This window comes from Stenella coeruleoalba (genome assembly GCF_951394435.1).
Source record: "Stenella coeruleoalba genome assembly, chromosome: 8".
In the NCBI taxonomy this organism is placed as follows: Eukaryota; Metazoa; Chordata; class Mammalia; order Artiodactyla; family Delphinidae; genus Stenella; species Stenella coeruleoalba.
In genome coordinates this window covers 58,021,920-58,040,919 of record NC_137154.1, presented here as the reverse complement: position 1 = coordinate 58,040,919, position 19,000 = coordinate 58,021,920, and the positions used below count along the sequence as shown (strand labels likewise).

The 19,000-nt window shown below is 37.2% G+C and overlaps 1 protein-coding gene across 1 annotated transcript in view; it reads left to right on the top strand.

Annotated features, from left to right (window-relative positions):
• TENM4 (teneurin transmembrane protein 4) overlaps positions 1 to 19,000 on the top strand; it is a 2,953,681-nt gene that overhangs the window by 766,163 nt on the left and 2,168,518 nt on the right. The gene's annotated exons all lie outside the window — the stretch shown is intronic.

Sequence of the window (19,000 nt, the reverse complement as noted above, 5' to 3'; positions counted from 1 at the left end):
TACTTTCTTATTCTTTATAATTTCTATTTTACACGGAGAGAAAGAAACTTAGACTTAATTGATCATATATTTTTATCATGCATCAGTCTTTTGCAAACATAAAAAGGAAAATGTGGACCAACCAAATTGGTAAAGGTTTTCCTAAAGCTGCTTTTTATTCTAAGATTGATTTTTTTCACTCACATGGGTCAATTTGTGAACCTTTTACACACAATACTGCCCTATGTCCTATCAGAGGTCTTGGTGATACTGTGTTCTTAAAATAGTCCAATAAAAAATATCTGGAAAAAAAATGTCTGGAAGCCATTGCTGCTGGATTTTTAATTTGGCTTCTCAGTGAAGTAGAACTAGCCTAATTTTGACTCCTGCTTTTTTCCTAAACATATCTGATCTAACTCCTTACTATTTGTTTTCTAAGGCTTAAAAACAATCTTCAGGATTTTCTTCAGTGTTTCTGGTACCATTCAGCAAGTTTTGACATTGGCACATTTGATATTAGCAAGTGTGTAGGCAGTGACCACTGTCGTGACTGCCACCTGGCCAACAGTGACGATCAAATGCTGTTGATTGTAAGATACACTCCAGTTTCAGAAATGTTAAAGTGCAGAAAAAAATGTGAATCTTAGAGTCACTGAAATATAGTATTGTCTTTATTACTGATAAAGTGGATTTTTTAAGAATGTGATTAATATCTATACACAAGTGATCTTTGTAATAATGAGATGAACTGACCTATTCATACAGAAGCTCTGGTCTGGCCACGCATGCTCACAACGAGTAGCTCACTGCCAATAAAAAGAGGAAAGTGCAGTGATACACAAACCAGTTTCTTCTTTCAAATCAGTTAAACCACAATAAGTGTAATTGAGGGTGTGATTAGAGTCAGGAATATTAAAATAACACAGCTCCATCAAACATGGGAGGATATCCATCCAACAGGGATAGGGAAGAATCACTGCCCCACAATAATGGTATATGGATAGTGAGATATATTTAATATTGTTCTTGGTGGGGTGGAGGAAAGAGATCCCTGACTCTAATTTTCTGCATCCTCCTTGGTCTCTGCTATGGAGTGACTTATCTGGCCTGATGATGTGATGATCTCACTGCTGTAGTGGGAGCCTGTGAAGTCCCCCTGTTCCTACAGGAATCTTCATAGGTCTATCAGCATTCTGGTATCCCCACACCAGGGCATGTAAGGATGCCATTTTTCTGCACACTTCACTTCAGGCTGTGGGATTCAATAGGGCTGCCACTGCCCATATATCTAGATGCACCTCACATTGCTGTTGTTTCATGCTTTGGCCTTCTGCCATCTTGATGATGCCGGGCACAGAGCTTCTTCTAGAGATTTGAAGCCAAGAAACTTGATGTTATAAGCTATCTAGGGAAGTGGGTCTCTGTACTTCTGATATTCTCAGGCATCTGCAGACCCCATGCCCCTCTGTATATTTCCATTACTCTCTGCACCCTTATGTTCCACACTAAGAGGGAGAAAGTAAGGACACACTCTTCTTTGACCTTCTACTGTCTTTTTTCTTACATATACTTTCCCACCATTTGAAGAGGTTAGATCTCAACCTTTTCTTCCTTTTGTGTTGGAATATCCCTCTTCCTTTGTATCCGCACTTTTCTCCAGATCTATGATGGCCAGGAAACATGATTTAAAGGTAAGGTAACAATATGATTTGTTGTTCAAATTAGGATAATTTTGAGTATTAAAGGAGGCACTATTAATTACATTGGGAAACAGGCATTAACCAGGAACAATCAAGGAAATCTTCTGAGATGAGATAAGAACAGATCTTGGTTCTGATGAACATTTAAGACTCTTCCAAGGCCTCCAAAGTGTGGAGAGAATTTTAAGGCAGAAGAAACAACTCATGCAAATGTGTAGTATAGAATTCAGAGTGTGCAGTAATCCACAAGTAATTTTGTAAGTCAGGGGTATACTGTTTGTGCATGGGGGAGGTAATGGAAAGGGCTGGACGAGGTAGTAAGAATAATTAACCTTTACTTATTAACACCTATTATAAACAGACCAGTGTTTCAAGCATATTGCTTATACTGTTATTAGATTTTCACAACAGCTATGAGTTAGGAACTGTGATTATCCCCATTTTACAGGTCTTGAAATGGAAGCACCAAAAGACGGAGTAACTTGTCCAAGGTCACATTTAGAACAAATAACTAAGCCAGAAATTTAAGCCAGGCAGTTTGGCCCCATATGCCATGTTCTAATCCCATGCTCTCCTGTCTCATTATTTTGAAGATGCTATAATGCCATTGGGAATCATAATTCATATTGGATGCAAATTGATAATAAAATCTAAATTATTTAGTCATATGAGATCCACGGATGGAGAAGGTCTCAGAGGTTGGTTTGTGAACAGAAATGTCATAGGGAAGAATGATAAATTCAACACAACTTAAATCCAGGCATTTATAGTGTCCATCAGCAGGAATGCAAGGTTGTATTCTATAAAATTTGTAGATGAACAATTTCATAAATACAGGCTTTGGAGGTTGAATGTTGAAGACTGATTTTATTTAAAATTATAATGAGGCTGGGCCCGTGTGCCATGACCCCGCTGAGCTTGTGTGTCTGGAGCCTGTGCTCCGCAGTGGGAGGGGCCACAACAGTGAGAGGCCCGTGTACAGCAAAAAAAAAAAAAAATTATAACGACCATATTAGATAGACAATTTCAAATCATGAATATATATATATGTATGTATATTCTCCTTGAAGGGCTTTTGTGTGTGTTTGTTTTTGTTTCTTTTTTTCATTTAAAGTAAGTTTTATTTTGATATACTTCACATACCATAAAATTCATCCTTTTTAATTAATACGATTGATAGTGTTAATATATTCACAGAACTGTGTAACCATTCCCATAATCTAAGTTTAGAATTTTTTCATTACACCAATTAGAAGCCCTACATAATTAGCATTCATTCCCCATTTCCCCTGCCGTATTCCCTGGCAAGCCCTAATCTACATTTCTGTCTATAGATTTTTCTATTCTGGACACTTCATATAAATGTAATATATGGTCTTTGGACTGACTTCTTTCATTTAGTACAGTATTTTTAAGGTTCATACATGTTCTAGCATACCTCAGTATTTCACTACTTTTTATTGTAGAATAAGATTTCACTGTATAAATTGTGCCACATTTAATTTATCCGTTTATCAGTTGATGAACATTTCGGTTGTTTCCACTTTTTGGTCATTATGAATAATGCTACTGTGAATATTCATATACAAGCTTTTGTATGATTGTGTTTTTATTCCTTTTGGATATAAAACTAGGATGAAATTGCTGTGGTGACTGTGTTTAATGATTTCAGAAATTGCTAAACTGTTTTCCAAGGTAAATTTTGTGATGATTAAATAAATTAATTTAGTAAAATTCCTGAAACATTGAAGGCTCTTGATAAGTGCTAGTCACCTTTTCTTGTAACCCTGCAGAATGCTTTTACTCATAAATATCTTTATGTATCTAAGGATTAAAATGCTAATGACTAGCAAGCTCCAGCTTTCTTCTGAGGGATATATTTTTCCTTTTTTGATGCACATCAAAAAATATCCCTTCCATTGCAGTCATTTTGTTTAAAACTCAGTAATTTTGACCTTACAAAGTCGATATTGTTGAGTTTGGTAGAAAACAAGGTCCCAAGCACTGAAGCAAATCTTTTCCTGTCTCCTTTGATCTATTTTTCCTGCCTTGAAGAAGTGTTCCATGTATTTGACTCCTCTATTTATATCTCAATTCACAGTTGTTACCAGATTTACATGTTCACATTCACATTTTCATTTGTAAGATTTATACAGAACATGTCCTTTGCCTAAGTGTGCAACATAAAATACAGACTTTTTTTTTAAACATCTTTATTGGAGTATAATTGCTTTACAATGGTGTGTTAGTTTCTGCTTTATAACAAAGTGAATCAGCTATACCTATACATATATCCCCATATCTCCTCCCTCTTGCATCTCCCTCCCACCCTCCCTATCCCACTCCTCTAGGTAGTCACAAAGCACTGAGCTAAAATACAGGCTTAAATAAAGAATACAATGCATTTCTTCTCTAGGAATATATGAGCCCTGAACATAAATCCAATAATCACGCTCCACTGGGAAAACATTTCCAAGTGTTTAGAAACCACATGAGGAACTGAAAAACTGAAATTTTCCCTGTAAAAAGAGCAGTGGATCAAGTGTTTCAGGGAAGGTCAGAGTGAAGGTCACCCAGAAAGAGCTACAGTCAGGAAGAGAACAAGATGGTGATGCTGGGCAAGCCAAAAGAAGGGATGACTAGCAGAGGCAAGTTCTGCAGAGTGGCTAAGCAGTGGGCAGCTTGATAAATATTACTTGTTTTACCATTTAGACTGGCACAGTGAAAGTACAAAGAATAGAGTCATCAGGTTGTTGGAGATGGAAGCCTGAAGTATCCCAGGTAGAGGAGGATAACTAGGCAGGTATGTCCCGGTTCCCATTCATATATGCCATATGTCCGTGAACATAGTGTCTAATCTTTATGAACCTGTTTCCCTAACTATAAAATAGCTAAGATAATGCTTACTTTGTGGAACTGTTTTGACTGTTACTGTGATAATAATATGTAATGTATGTAGCAATATTTTTTTATGACATAAAAGGTTCTCAAAAAATCGTAGGTATTATTCTTATCGGGGTCAACATTTTTAGTCTATATTTAAGATGGTGAGAAAGAGAAAAAGCGAGATAGAGACAGAGACAGAAAGTTTCAACTGTATAGTTCACTTTGACTTCTTAAGTCTTACTTAAAATCTGTCCTTTTTTATGCTGCTGAAGACACCATAGTCTCATTATGGTGTAATATCCTTTCCTTTTGACATTCTACTTAATCTCTAATCCCTAAAACAGACTCTACTTCTGCTTTCTGTCCTCAAGCTCTTTGAAAAGCAGTGGCTTTCTTTTTAATGGTTCTGTGAAACATTAGCCCAAGGAAGAGTCATTTAGCATTCGGAAGTAATACTTCTTTCTTTGAACTGTTGACCAGAGTTAGTTACATTTTTTTGTTTTTCTAAAAGAGAAATGGAATTTGTGATATTATAATATTTTGCTCTTCTACAGGATTGGCTTGACCCATGTAGATTCAAATGACCACATTATTGGAAATATTACGCATATCTCATAACCGTATTCGTTATCACTAACTAAGAGATAAACTCCCAAGTCTCAAAGGCCTGACATAATAGTAGTTATTTTTCATTCACCTAGAGATCGGTCAGCAGAAAGTAGGCATAGAGGAGGGTTACTGTGCTTCAGAGACCCAGCTGATAGAGATTATGCCCCTTCAGCATTTGGCTTCAGAGATCACCCTGGATTTTGACAGTCAGCTGGCACAAAGAAAAGAGAAACATCACTCAGGAGGTTTCTTATGGACTATGCCTAGAAGTGTTGTACATCTCTTCCATCCATATTATGTGGTCAGAACCCAGACACGCTATTCTACGTAGATTCAAGGGAGCTCACAAATATACTCTGTGGCTGGCTAACAACTCCACACCATGAAAAGGAAGCATAGATTTCTGGTGATCAGATTGCCATTGATACCACAAAACATATTTTAGATTTTAGTCTGCTGAACATCTGGTGAAGAGCTCTGTTTAGCTAGAGGTGAATGGCGCTCCTTTACTATACTGAAGTTTGCTCTGATCTTCTGAAACATTTAAAAGTGGCAGTGAGGAATTAAGCCCTGCCTTTGCTATCAAAAGACTCGGGTTTGAGTCCTAGCTCAGGTCCTTAATAGCTGAGTATCTTGATTTTCTGAGCTCTGGTTTCCTTAGCTGTGAAATTGTGAGCATGCAAAAGACCATGCCAATGTCTATATGAGATCTGGTGGTAAAATATGTAAATTAGTTTTCAGAGTATTTAGAACAAAAAAGGTACTTAATAATTGTTAGCTGTTATTTCAGTCATTATTTGCATTAATTATTTGCATTAATACCAAGAAAGTAGTGATTTGCAAAGACTGAATCATGAATAACATTCTTCATGTTCATAAGATAGCCCATGTACCTTAACATCACCTTTAAATCATTGGGGACACACTGATGAAGGGTCTGTCATAGGCCTGTTAAATATTGGTGGCCTTCCATGTTCAAGCTTATATAGATGATGGCCTATTTCTTCACTCAGCAGTAGTTTTAACTGGACTATGTTAAAACTATGTTGGCAACCAATCAAGCTGAATTATCATTGTTGCTTATGGTATCTAAGTATTACTAAATAAATTACTCAGTAAGTCATCTTCAGTTTCTCTGAAAAACAAAATATCTTTGATCATGTTTCTAGTACACATGGCCTTGAAGAGTACCTCGTACATTCTCAGATATTTGTTTTATTTTTCTTATATTTAAGATCATTGGAAAGAAGCCCTCTTTACAGGATTCTTTTGTTTAATTGGCATATCGAGTCATTGCTCAATATTTGAACATAAGAAAGTATGTGAAATGTGTATTGTGACTATGTGCTAAAACTGTATCTCCCAGTAGTAGAAATAACTTCTGGAATGCATAATGGTAATTTTAACCTTTATGCTTATTTCCTAAAGAGTTAAGTTAGCAATTAATCCCTCATTATGTAAAGCATGCAAACCTATTTGGAATTTCTCCAAGCTCTATTTCAACTCCAACCTTAGGAAAATAATTTAACCTCTACTAGTCTAAGGTACTCTGTCTATAAAATGAAATTTATAATATCCACCACACAGAGAGTGAAACCATTCAGAATACTACAAGGACAAACTGGATGCTTCCTATATGTTAGTTCTATTTAAATCTAAGTCTGAAAATTCTACAGTTTGGTAATAGTATTAGAATTTTTGTCTCAGAAAGTTTTGCATTTTTCTTATGGAAAGTGGTACGTATACTCTATAAAAGCCACTAAATCTGGAATTCAAATAGAACACCCTCTAAAGGAAACCATAAATGCCTTGTTTGCTTGGTACTATTTACACATGTTTTCCAACACAGTTTACTGGGGAATGAGATGAGATAAGTGGAGATGTTTGTTATTAAATTCTGTTCCTTGCATTTTAGCTACATCAGTGAAAGCAGGTTCCTGGATTCTAAGTGCTAGAAAATAAATTATTGAAGTGTGAAAGTGGAACTGTGTATTGAAAATTGCAAAACACACAGCAGCTGGCTGGTCTGCCTTATCAAAAAGCTGGTTTTGTTAGAACTTTAGTGGATAAACCTTAAAGGTACCTCTACCTCCTATTAGAAGCAAATGCTCTAACTCTTCTTTCCTGTCTCTTTCCCCTAGAAGAAAATCACATAGCTAATATGTCGTAAATGTTAATGAATTCAGTAGCATTTCTTGCACTATCTCCTGCATTTTAATTGTTAATATAGTTTAAAGTGGTGACTATATTTCCCAAACCCTAAACTGGGACATACTGCCTGACACATGGTTTCACCCTGGGCTATAAACTGTGCCAGGAGAAATAGGCAGGCAGAGTCACAGACTAAAACCACAGCCTGTGACAACCACTAAATAGCCCTATGACATCAACTGAGCCTCTTCATTTCTTAGGCAATATGTTCATCTAGAAAATCAGGAAAATAGACATAAAATATGCAAATTTTATAAGACTTTTTTATTCACTTGTGGATGTGCAAGACATTCTGGGAGACATCAACTGTAGGAGAAATACTGGAATTTCTGTAGTATAATATGTATAATTAGAACAGTACTGAATTTCTGAGCTATTACTAAGTAAGGTGCTCTAGAACTTATATTGAGGGAAAGGAAAAGAAGAGGAGAGGCTGAAATAAAAAATGATTAAACACTTACTTGGTGTCAGCTATTGAGAAAAAGCCTGTATTTACAGTAACTAATTCAGTCCTTTTAACAATCTTATTATGAATGTTTTAGTTTTAGTTTTATGGATGGGAAACAGAAGCTCCAAAAAATTAAGTAACTTGTAAGGTCACACAAATTTTAAATGGCAGAATCAGAATTTGAGCCAGGTCATGGCCCTTTGGTAAAACCAAGTTAAACTCCTAGTACTACTCAATGTTTTTTCCAAACAATTCAGATATATCATTCCAACACTGACCAATTCTCCCATTTCCCAACACGAACTGATTGTCCTACAATTCAACTTAATTCTGACACTTACGACACAGAGTTAGTACAGACACCATCGGTTAAGGGCTCAGTCCCACAAAGCTGCCTCAACTTTAGATGTCAGCAGAAAATGAAGTTTCTAAGCTACCCACACTCTACCTGGCTGACTTCAAATTAAGGGGTTCCCACAATCCGCCCTCAGATTGGATAATTTTCTAGTATGACTCACAGAACTTAGGAAAGTGCTATTTTAACTATTACAGTTTTTTTTTTTTAATAAAGGATGCAAATCAGTCCAGCCAAATGGAAGAGATGCATAGGGCATGATCTCGTAAGAGTTGGGAGGGTGGGTTATTGTGTACAGATCTTCCAAAGCCTCTCTGGGCACACCCCTCACTCAGCACATCTATATGTTCATCAACTTGTTAGCTCCCTCAAACCTCTTTGCTTCAGAGTTTTTTATCAGAATTTTATTACATAGCCATTGTTGATTAAACCACTGACTATTGATAATTGAATTCAATCTCCAGCCCCTCTCACCTCCCCGTAGGTCAAGGAGGTTGAGCTGTTAGTTCTGACCCTATATTACGTGATTTGTATCTCTCTAACCACTCCCAAGTTGAAGCTATCTAGGGTCCCACCAAGAGTCACCTCAATAACATAAACTCAGATATGGTCAAAAGGAGAAAACCATAATTTGAAAAGATACATGCACCCCAGTGTTCATTGCAGCACTATTTACAATAGCCGACGTGGAAGCAACCTAAATGTCCATCAACAGATGAATGGATAAAGAAGATGTGCTACATGTATACAATGCAATATTACTCGGCCATAAAAAAATGAAATACTGCCATTTGCAGCAATATGGATGGACCAAGAGATTATCATACTAAGTGAAGTGAGTCAGACAGAGAAAAACAAATATCACATGATATCACTTATGTGTAGAATCTAAAGAATATGATACAAATGAACTTATTTACAAAACAGAAACAGACTCACAGACTTAGAAAACAAACTTACGGTTGCCAAAGGGGAAAGGTGGGGAAGGAGGGATAAATTAGGAGCTTGGGATTAATGTATACACACTACTGTATAAAATAGATAATCAACAGGGACCTACTGTACAGCACAGGGAACTTTACTCAATATTCTCTAATAACCTATATGGGAAAAGAATCTGAAAAATAATAGATATATGTATGTATATAACTAAATCACTTGGTTGTACACCTGAAACTAACAGAACATTGTAAATCAACTATACTCCAATATAAAATAAAAATTTTAAAAAAGGTTAGGGGCTTGTTATGAATAGTAAAAAGCACTCATCACTCATGAAATTCCAAGAAGTTTAGGAACTCTGTACCAGGAACCAGGGACAAAGACCGAAGAAATATTTTTTATTATACAACCACCCATTCTTTTTGTACGGGTCATAGTTTCCCACTAATATGTTTAAATTTATCAAGCAGGGCCTCTTGGTTCATAGAAAATAAATTATGTAAAACTAAGTTAAGGTGCTCCAAGGTTGAAATGTATCAGTCTAATACATGACCCAGTTCTTGTACCAGCAAAAACATCCATTCCTGACAAGTACCTGTGGGACCAACTTAAGGGCCATTTAGCTGCTTGAGAGAATACATATGCAATGGCTCTGTTTTTTTAGCCTATGAATTTCCATGGTGTTTAAAATTAATGCAATCATGAAAATCCAAATTATTCGCTGGAAATATCAGAACTAAGCAGGATATTAGTTGTGATAAATGACTCCTTGAACATAAAGAGGATAAAAGTCTACCACCAACCCCATGGCCATAAAGTACCCATCAGAAAGGAGACAATTTCTCTGTATGTTTAGAATGTAACAAGAACGTTCTGAGCTTAGCTATCAGTTTAAACATCTAAAGAAAACTCATAAGAATCATAATTAATTAATCATATATTTTTACACTTAACATCTTTCTTTTACTGCTAGGAAAAGTATCTGCAAGTGTGAGCACTGTGTCTATATTTACCACTGTATTCCCAATAAGTAGCAGAACATCTGACACATAATAAAAACAAAATAAAGATTTGTCGAATGAGTTAGAGAGACCTAGTCTTGAATCTTGTCCTTCAATATCTAATGTGACCTTGATAATTACTTAATCTCTCCAAGCCTCACTTTCCTAAATATTTGAGTGATAGTACTAGCTTTTTATTTATTTATTTGGAGATTTTAGTGAGATACCGCATGGAGGGTACTTATCATGCAGCATGACAAATAGTATGCATTCAATAAAAGTTCTCTATGATTATTATGTTTACCAAAGTTTAAAGGACAGAGAGGGAAAAAATAGGAATAATGTTTATGATATTAGGAACTATGACCCACATTTCCATAAGCCATTCATGATGTTATTTCATGTAAGGTCCTGGATTAAAATGACTCTACTTTAATGAGTATCTTGAACTTAGTGGATATTCATGCTAATTAAATGAATGTATGAATGCATAAATAGGAATGTAGCATTAAATTTCAGCAAACAGGTGGCTGAGTATATAAAATGTGATAAAAGAACAAAATACAATCTCTGCATTAAGGCTATTACAGTATGTGGAGAAAATATCTGAATAGATTATTGCGATGATGTATGATAAATACTGTGTTAGAAAAATCTAAAAGTCAATAAACACACATATACATACACACGGCCATAGAGCGAATGGCCGTGGATATAGCGAGCATGGCAGTTGACAGTTCAGAAGGCTCTTTCACATCCTTATCCTTTTTATCATTTGAGGGGAATCTTATTCACCTTTTGGATCCATTTCTCAGATGCAGAAATTGAGGCTAATAGAATTACAGTGATTTGTCCAAGATTATACAGCCCCCAGATGACATGCATGCATTTAGAGATCTCATCGGTGTCTCTGACTGGTACACAGCACTCCCCTTCATTTCAGTCCTTTAGTAACTAACAATAGTAATTTTTTCTCCTAAACGTATATGGCTCTAATTCTACCCTACGTATATAGTTCTCATTCCATTAGTCTTTCTTCTTTAATCCATTTCATGTCTTTATGAATTTACAGTCTAACAAGTCCTTTTAAGTACTCTTATAAAGTGATAAATGGGCCAGGGGAGGTTTAAATGGAAGTTACAGTGAGGATTTTGATTCTTAGAGTAATAAGACCAGGTAAGTATCATCTTTTGTAGAATGAGGACTTAGCATCAGTAAAATGGGGCTAATGGTACTTTTTTAAGAGAGCTGCAGAAGGTTAAAAAAGATAAAACATATGTAAAGCCCAGAATACAGTGTCCAGTACATGCTGGGTGTGCTGTATGGGGTGGGTCTCCTCCCCTTTCCCTGTCAGGCTCTTCTACACTTGACAATCACCCACTGTCAGCTCTACAACTCCACATATGAGTTAAATGTCCATGAAAATGGCTGTAGAACTCCAAAGATAATGTTGTTTGGAAATAACATTATAGAAAACACACACACGGCAAGACTGAAGACATACTGCATTTTACTTATATAAGAAAGCTAATGGCTTCCATTATGTCTATATCAGCCCCTCCCCCTCACTCCTAGATGGCAGTCCAGGCTGTATTACCAGGCAGAGAGTGCACAATTTTGGAGACTTTTCTAACTGTTACAAATTAGGATCCACGAGGGAAAGGCTCACTAGAAGACATCACAGGCGAGTTTATCATTTTTTCCGTTTGAAGTTGGGGCTCATATCTTTTTCTCATTACAATCATTACTTTGAAATATGATTTTTTAAACAGTAATTTTCTAGAACAAAAGGGATAATACCGTATTTCAAAAGCTTTACTGTGAAATTGAACCTTTGAACTACTGTGAAAGAAATTATTCCCTCAAGGCTGCAAGGCTTAAAGGTTATTAAAAATTTAATTTTAAAGAAGGCATCCAGGAAAAACAAAGTGTATAAATGCTGCGTAGAACTCAGATTGCCCAACTTAATAACTCCCATTGCTCCTTATTTTTAAATAATCTGGAAATGTGAACAAATGCACTCCATTTTTTTCAGTGGCAAATCAGTATGTCAACAGATGGCTGGCACTGCTCCTTGACATCGTTTATTTTCAGCTGGAAGCCCATCCACTGCAGTGGTTCAGCTGGTGTCTTCTGCCTGCCCCATTTAAGAGAGATGATTGCACAGTGTAGAAGTAGTATCATGCAGAGGATGTGTGGAACCCAAAGAATCCCCCAAACTCCAGATATTATTGTAATAAAGAGCAAGTATCTAAACTACAGCATAAGTGGTCCACACTTAAAGGACTGATGGGATTGAAAGAGTTTCCATTTTCTCATGTATAAAATGAAAATAGTTTTCTTCTTCCCCTGATATGGGGACGCTATTAACATTTTCATTAAACAGACAGTGTGACCTTAAGTTGCTTACCTTCTTTGTGCCCCAGTTTTCTCATCTGTAAAATGAGGATAATAATAGTACTATCTTACCTACCTCACATAGCTGTCAGGAAATTAAATCAATTCATGCATATACAGCGCTGGTGATAGTGCCTGCATATAGTTAAACACGATGTGTTATTATTGTCATTATTAATTTTAATCCTACCATGTCCAAGTAATGTAATGCATTCTAAGGGGACAAGGGTGAATAGATAAGCCCATGCCCTTAAGGAGCTCACAAGCAAGTAGGAGAGAGAGACAAATAAGCAACAGTGATGTAAAAAAAAAAAAAAAAAAAAAGTGCAGCACAATAGGATGACAAATCAGAGGTGTGTTCAAGGTTTGTGATTTGGATCTGCCTGGGTGGTGACAGGGTGAGAGGGAGATGTGATAGGGAAGATTTCCCCAGGAGGTGCCTCAGGAAACACATTCTACACATAGAGGAAACACATTCTACACATAGAAGCTCATGGAGTATTACTAAAGCCTATTTCCCTGGGATACTGTGGAAAAACAAATTGCATAAAACCATGCTTCTCAATTCTGACTCCAGTTGAAAGTCATCCATGAATCTGCTTAAAAATACCATCCCAGATCTACTGAATCGGAATCTGCCGGTCTGAGATCTAGGTATTGGCGTGCAACCTATAGACATAATTCTGAGTCACAGGCAGGGTTGAGATCCACTAAGAAATGTACGTTGAAAGCATAACAGCAAATCTCAGAACAAACACTGGATATTGTTATTACTGCTTAATAAATACTTAAATACAATGATCTCAAAACTGCTTAATTTTTCTTTCTTTTTTTTTTGCCTGGTATCATGACCCACAAGTGGTAGAAATGGCAAACAAGACCATTGAGGCCAAGCACAAGAAGTTGGACTTATAATAAAGCCTTTGACAAGTTAGGAAAATGACTAGACCTTGTGCTTAAAATAGATGTTATCTCTCTGTTCTTCTGTGTCTTATGGAAGAACCTGTATTAGCACAAAGACCTTCATAGACCTAAAACTGGGATCTAGTTTACTCAGAAAGAACTAGGTACATCTCTTTTCGACAACATTCACTTGCTGTAGTCTTGTCTCCAGAGTTTCTCATCCAGGAACATAACTTTGAACCTACAAGAAGGACAAGCTCTTCCCACTAGACTGTGCACTACTTGAGGCTAGTGATAGCAGATCTGCCATTCACAGTTGTTTCTCTCACACCTTGCAGAGTGCTTGTCCTATAGAAGGTGCTGACAAATATTGATTTAGTAAATGCTAGTTTGTTAGATGTTTCTTCCCCATGGGCCTCACTTGAGTGCTACTTGGCTCTCTATTCACTGCCTTTAGGGAAAGAGATGCTTTTTGATATTCTGAGTTGATAGCTCATTTTAAAAGGACATTTATGAGAACAAGTGACATTTTCCTGGTATAATTATAAACAATTATTTTTGTAATAAAGTACACAAATAATTCAATTTTGCTGTGTGCTTCTGCACCAGATAGGAAGTAAGGTCCATATTTGCCCACTATTACCTTGAACTTCTATTACCTTGAACTTCTACCACCCACATTAAGTTATTAAGACATCCTGTTTCTCCTTAAAATTCTAGGTGCTACCCTTTCTTTCTCTTCTTATCTAGATTTCAGCAAAGCAAGCCATTTGTTATATATACATTTTTAAGAAAAATTGCAAAGACTATGCAGTATGTGTAACATGCAATTCCTTATTAGTGTGACTGTTTCTCTGCTGAATGCCTCGTACGTCACCAGAAATGAATTTTCTCATTAACCTTAAGCATGCTAGCTTGTCAAATTATGAACCAAACAAGACTGCACCCAGAAATTGAGCTGCCATCATTGCATTTATAAGGCTTTGCCAGTTAGTCTATAAATAACACATTTTTCACACACTTCAGAGTTCTGAAAAACTAAACGACTTCTGAATGTTCTTAAATACAAGAATAGAAAAAAAGACTACCCAAAGAAAGTGAAAGAAAATGATTTGTTCTTGTTAAAGGAGATGAAAATTATTTAGAGGAACAATGGATCAGATGATCATATAGATAAGTAACAAATATTTATTGGGGTCTGATCTGTGTGTATGATTTCTTGGATGTAGAAGGTGTGACTTACTAAACAAGTCACTAGGATTTTTTCTTCAGTAGAAAATTATTATTTAGCAAATATTTATTACACCTATATGCATTATTCAGGATATCAGCAACGGAGTACAGAGATGAATAAGACAGATTACTGTCTTTATGGAATTCATACTTGATAGAGAAGTCAGATAAGTAAATATTTAGGAAAGGAATTGGAGAGGCAACAGCAGTGGCTCTCATGCCTATACAGAGGCAGAATGGTAACAGTTAAGGATAAAAAGATAGTTAAATGCCAGAAGAGAAATGACTTGTAAACTAGGATACAGTTTGACATAATTCTGAAGTTCAGGACGTGTCTAAAGAATGAAGATGACTTAGGGGGATAATGATTTGTGTTTGCTTGAATCATAGTTTTTGAGTCCTCTCCAGCATACGTTTTTGTTTTGTTTTTTTTAACATCTTTATTGGAGTACAATTGCTTTACAATGGTGTGTTAGTTTCTGCTTTATAACAAAGTGAATCAGGTATACATATGTTCCCATATCTCTTCCCTCTTGCGTCTCCCTCCCTCCCACCCTCCCTATCCCTCCCCTCTAGGTGGTCACAAACCACCTAGCTGATCTCCCTGTGCTATGCGGCTGCTTCCCACTAGCTATCTATTTTACGTTTGGTAGTGTATATATGTCCATGCCACTCTCTCGCTTTGTCACAGCTTCCCCTTCCCCATATCCTCAAGTCCATTCTCTAGTAGGTCTGTGTCTTTATTCCTGTCTTGCCCCTAGGATCTTCATGACATTTTTTTTTCTTAAATTCCATATATATGTGTTAGCATACGGTATTTTTCTCTTTCTGACTTACTTCACTCTGTATGACAGACTCTAGGTCCATCCACCTCACTACAAATAACTCAATTTCATTTCTTTTTATGGCTGAGTAATATTCCATTGTATATATGTGCCACATCTTCTTTATCCATTCATCTGTTGATGGACACTTAGGTTGCTTCCATGTCCTGGCTATTGTAAATAGAGCTGCAATGAACATTTTGGTACATGACTCTTTTTGAATTATGGTTTTCTCAGGGTATATGCCCAGTAGTGGGATTGCTTCTCCAGCATACGTTTATTTAGAGGAAGCTCTGTGGATGGTATGAGGGACCGGCAGGGAATATCGATGGCGATGCTTAGTCTCTTATCAGTTATGGAGAACAACCCATTTTTAGTTCCATCAGCCCCATCCCATATGACAAAGACAAACATAGGTGAACGTTAACAGGATCCATCTTCTCTTGAAGGCATTTTAAGAGAAAGTCTTATGACTCAAGCATCCTACAGAGGATTCTCAAACGTCATGCCCAGCAGCTATATAAACTAATTTTTCCAAGAACTTTTTTTTCTTCTCCCTGAAAAACATTTTGTTAAATATGGTCTTCTCCATCAACTTTTCATTTCCAGTGATGTTTTACTGCCCTATGCTAGTCTAATATCCTTCATATACTCAGCTGATTTACCCATCAATGTGGATCTGCAAAGAAGCACTGAAATAGGAAAGTGATATAACCAGTCTTGCAGTTTAGAGCAGTTTTTAAATGAGTTCATACCTGCAACATGTATAGAACAATGCTTGGCATACAGTGTCAATTAAGGTGAGCCATTGCTGTAACACAGCTACTACTACATCACTACTAACCAGTAAGTGAAACAAGGTACAGATACACACATTCCACTCCCACCCTTAAGTGCTATAGACAAGGTCTGTCTCCTCTGCTAATGTGACCCCAGGAGAACAGAAAGCACATCTCTTATTGATTGATTTATGCCCAGTACTTAACATTGCTCAATAAAGTCGTGTGGAGTAAATCAAGAATGGTCTGTCTTAATCCTCATGAAGTTCTTTTTTGAGTTGGTATAGTGGACTAATGTCATTTCCACACCCCCTCCCCAGAGAGAAGTTGATACCCGTTCAACTCAAATGCTATACTGATTCCTTTCAAGACTGCAGATTCTCATCACAAGTAGGAAATGAAAGAGAAACATCTAATTAGGGGGGGAAGAGAGAAGTATCTTCTAATTAATTACGAAATGATGCAACTTCTGACCCCTTTAGTGTTTTAATGGAAACATTATATCCCTTATCATTCTGTTGAGGAAAGTTGTGGGGATGAGATGAAGATTGTGGGAGCATAAGGAGGGAAAGAAGCTTAAACAAGTGGAGTCTGCAAGTGTAGACAGTACATCTGCAAAGCCTGGCAGGGAAAGGAAAGGGTGGGCATAGAATGACAGCTTCATTTCCTTGCTAGCAACCAAATACAACCCTTTGAAAATTTTATGTTCTCTTACATTTGGAATTGGTAATAATAATAAACGATAAATGACTTTCCAGGGCGTTCTTTGGTTAAAAAGTAATCAATACATACAGCGTCACAGCTAATGATTTCACAGCTCGGTTTCTCCTGTATAAAATGGGAATATAAGTAGTCTCTCTCACATGAGGTGTTTAGACTTAAATCAAGTATTAAGGGTTCACGTATGTGAATGTTTTTCATTGATATATCTTTATTAATCACTTCACCCCAGTCCTGTGAGGGGAACACACATTATTCTCATCTTACATGGGAGAAAACATCAGCTGGCAGAAATGAATTGGCCTGCCCTGCCCACTCGGTCTCTTAACTAGAAAATGGAAGAGTTAGGCCTCTAATTCAAGGCTTTCATGAAAAACATTCCTTCTTTTGACATAAATTTTGGTAACTTTTTTTTTCAACCATAGAGATTTTTGTTTTCATTTGCCAGTCTTGATAATGTACTCTTTTTCTTGTCTTGCAATGCATATTTTTAGAGCTTGTCAAGCTTTAGGGTTTAATTAAAAATGAACATATTTGGTGGTCAAACAGAAATCATCTCACCTTAGAAGTTAGTGGTAATTATTTCTGTTGGAGCATCTTCAGGTTCCAAAAGCTAAAAGGCCACAGAGTTTGAAAATAGGATGCAGAGAAACGTGCGCCTGCATCCATAGAGAAGTGGAAGAGCCAGGGTAAGGGGAAGATGAACGATACTGGAGGAGAAGGGACACCCCAAAATCTAGGTTTCTACACAGCCAAATATCTGGGAAGGAGCTGAATGAAAGACACGTTTCAAAAGTTACATATGAAAGGAGAGATCCAGGCCTCTCAGCATGGACGGTGAAAGGACAAAGCATAGAAATAAGCAAAGGAACTAACCGGTGCAAAAGGAATGCCTTATACATTCTATTATTATTATTATGCCAGTGATGTATTATTACCCTATTAGCTAGATACTTCTCATGTTATCTTTTACTCTGTACTCATAAGGTATTATCCTCCTCAGATTAGCATAGCCACTTTGAGCACAGTGTCCCGCGATCCTTTATTTTTCTGGTTACTCCATTTGTCCAGACAAGTACTGAGTCGGCTATTCGTGAAAACTGGCGTTTGGCTTTATCTATAAGAGGTCCTGAAAAGTATGGGTAGTTGGAGATGAACAACTTTTCTCAAATGGCATCTATTTTATGTTGTTCTGAGAGACAGCAGTGCACATCAAAGATTTGGAGATGTGCTTGTCGCCCTAACCCTGGACAGCTCTAACTTGGACACTCACAAGGTCACCCCCATGAGCACAGGAGGCAGAGAGCGCAGATAATGCCCCCAAACCTTTCCAGATCAACTCTGTAAATCCGTGCCATGATTATCACAGTGTCCTGAAGGAAAATGTTCCCGTAGGTCCCAGAACAGGAAAGTCTTTTCTCCTTTGACAAAGTTGAGCTGACCCGGCCTCAGGTGTGATTTTTCCAGGCTGCTAATTACAGTCTGGGGTCCCCAGTGCTTGACCAGCTGATCCTAGGGGCTGATAAGAGGGCCTGTGGTTCTGACTATTGTTTAATAGATGCTCCATGCTTGAACAAGGGTTAAAGTGGGCCTGCAGTGGTGCCACTTTTCATCTTCTCCAGATTCCCCACCTCCTACTCAAATCCCCTGGCTGGGTACACACGGCAGGAAGACAGGCCCTTAGGGTTTGCCCAGAGCAGCTTCACTGAAAAATGCCTCAGGTTCCCCTTACTGCAGAAAGGAAGGGGAGGAAAGCTCCCATCTGCACGGGCTTCCAGGAGCATGGCACCAAAAACATCCAGGTTCACGATAATACTTCTCCACTGGATACCTGCCACAGATGGGTATAATTTTCAAGAAGAAAGTTTAAACTGCTCTGGAAACTTCAGACTGTTAATGAGTCTAGGGAAAGGCTGCTGTCGAGTGGAGTGGAATCATGAAGCCACTGTCTCATTTGTTTGAAATCATCTTTATTTTTATTAATATTTTCTCTAAGGTCTAGGATTAGTACAA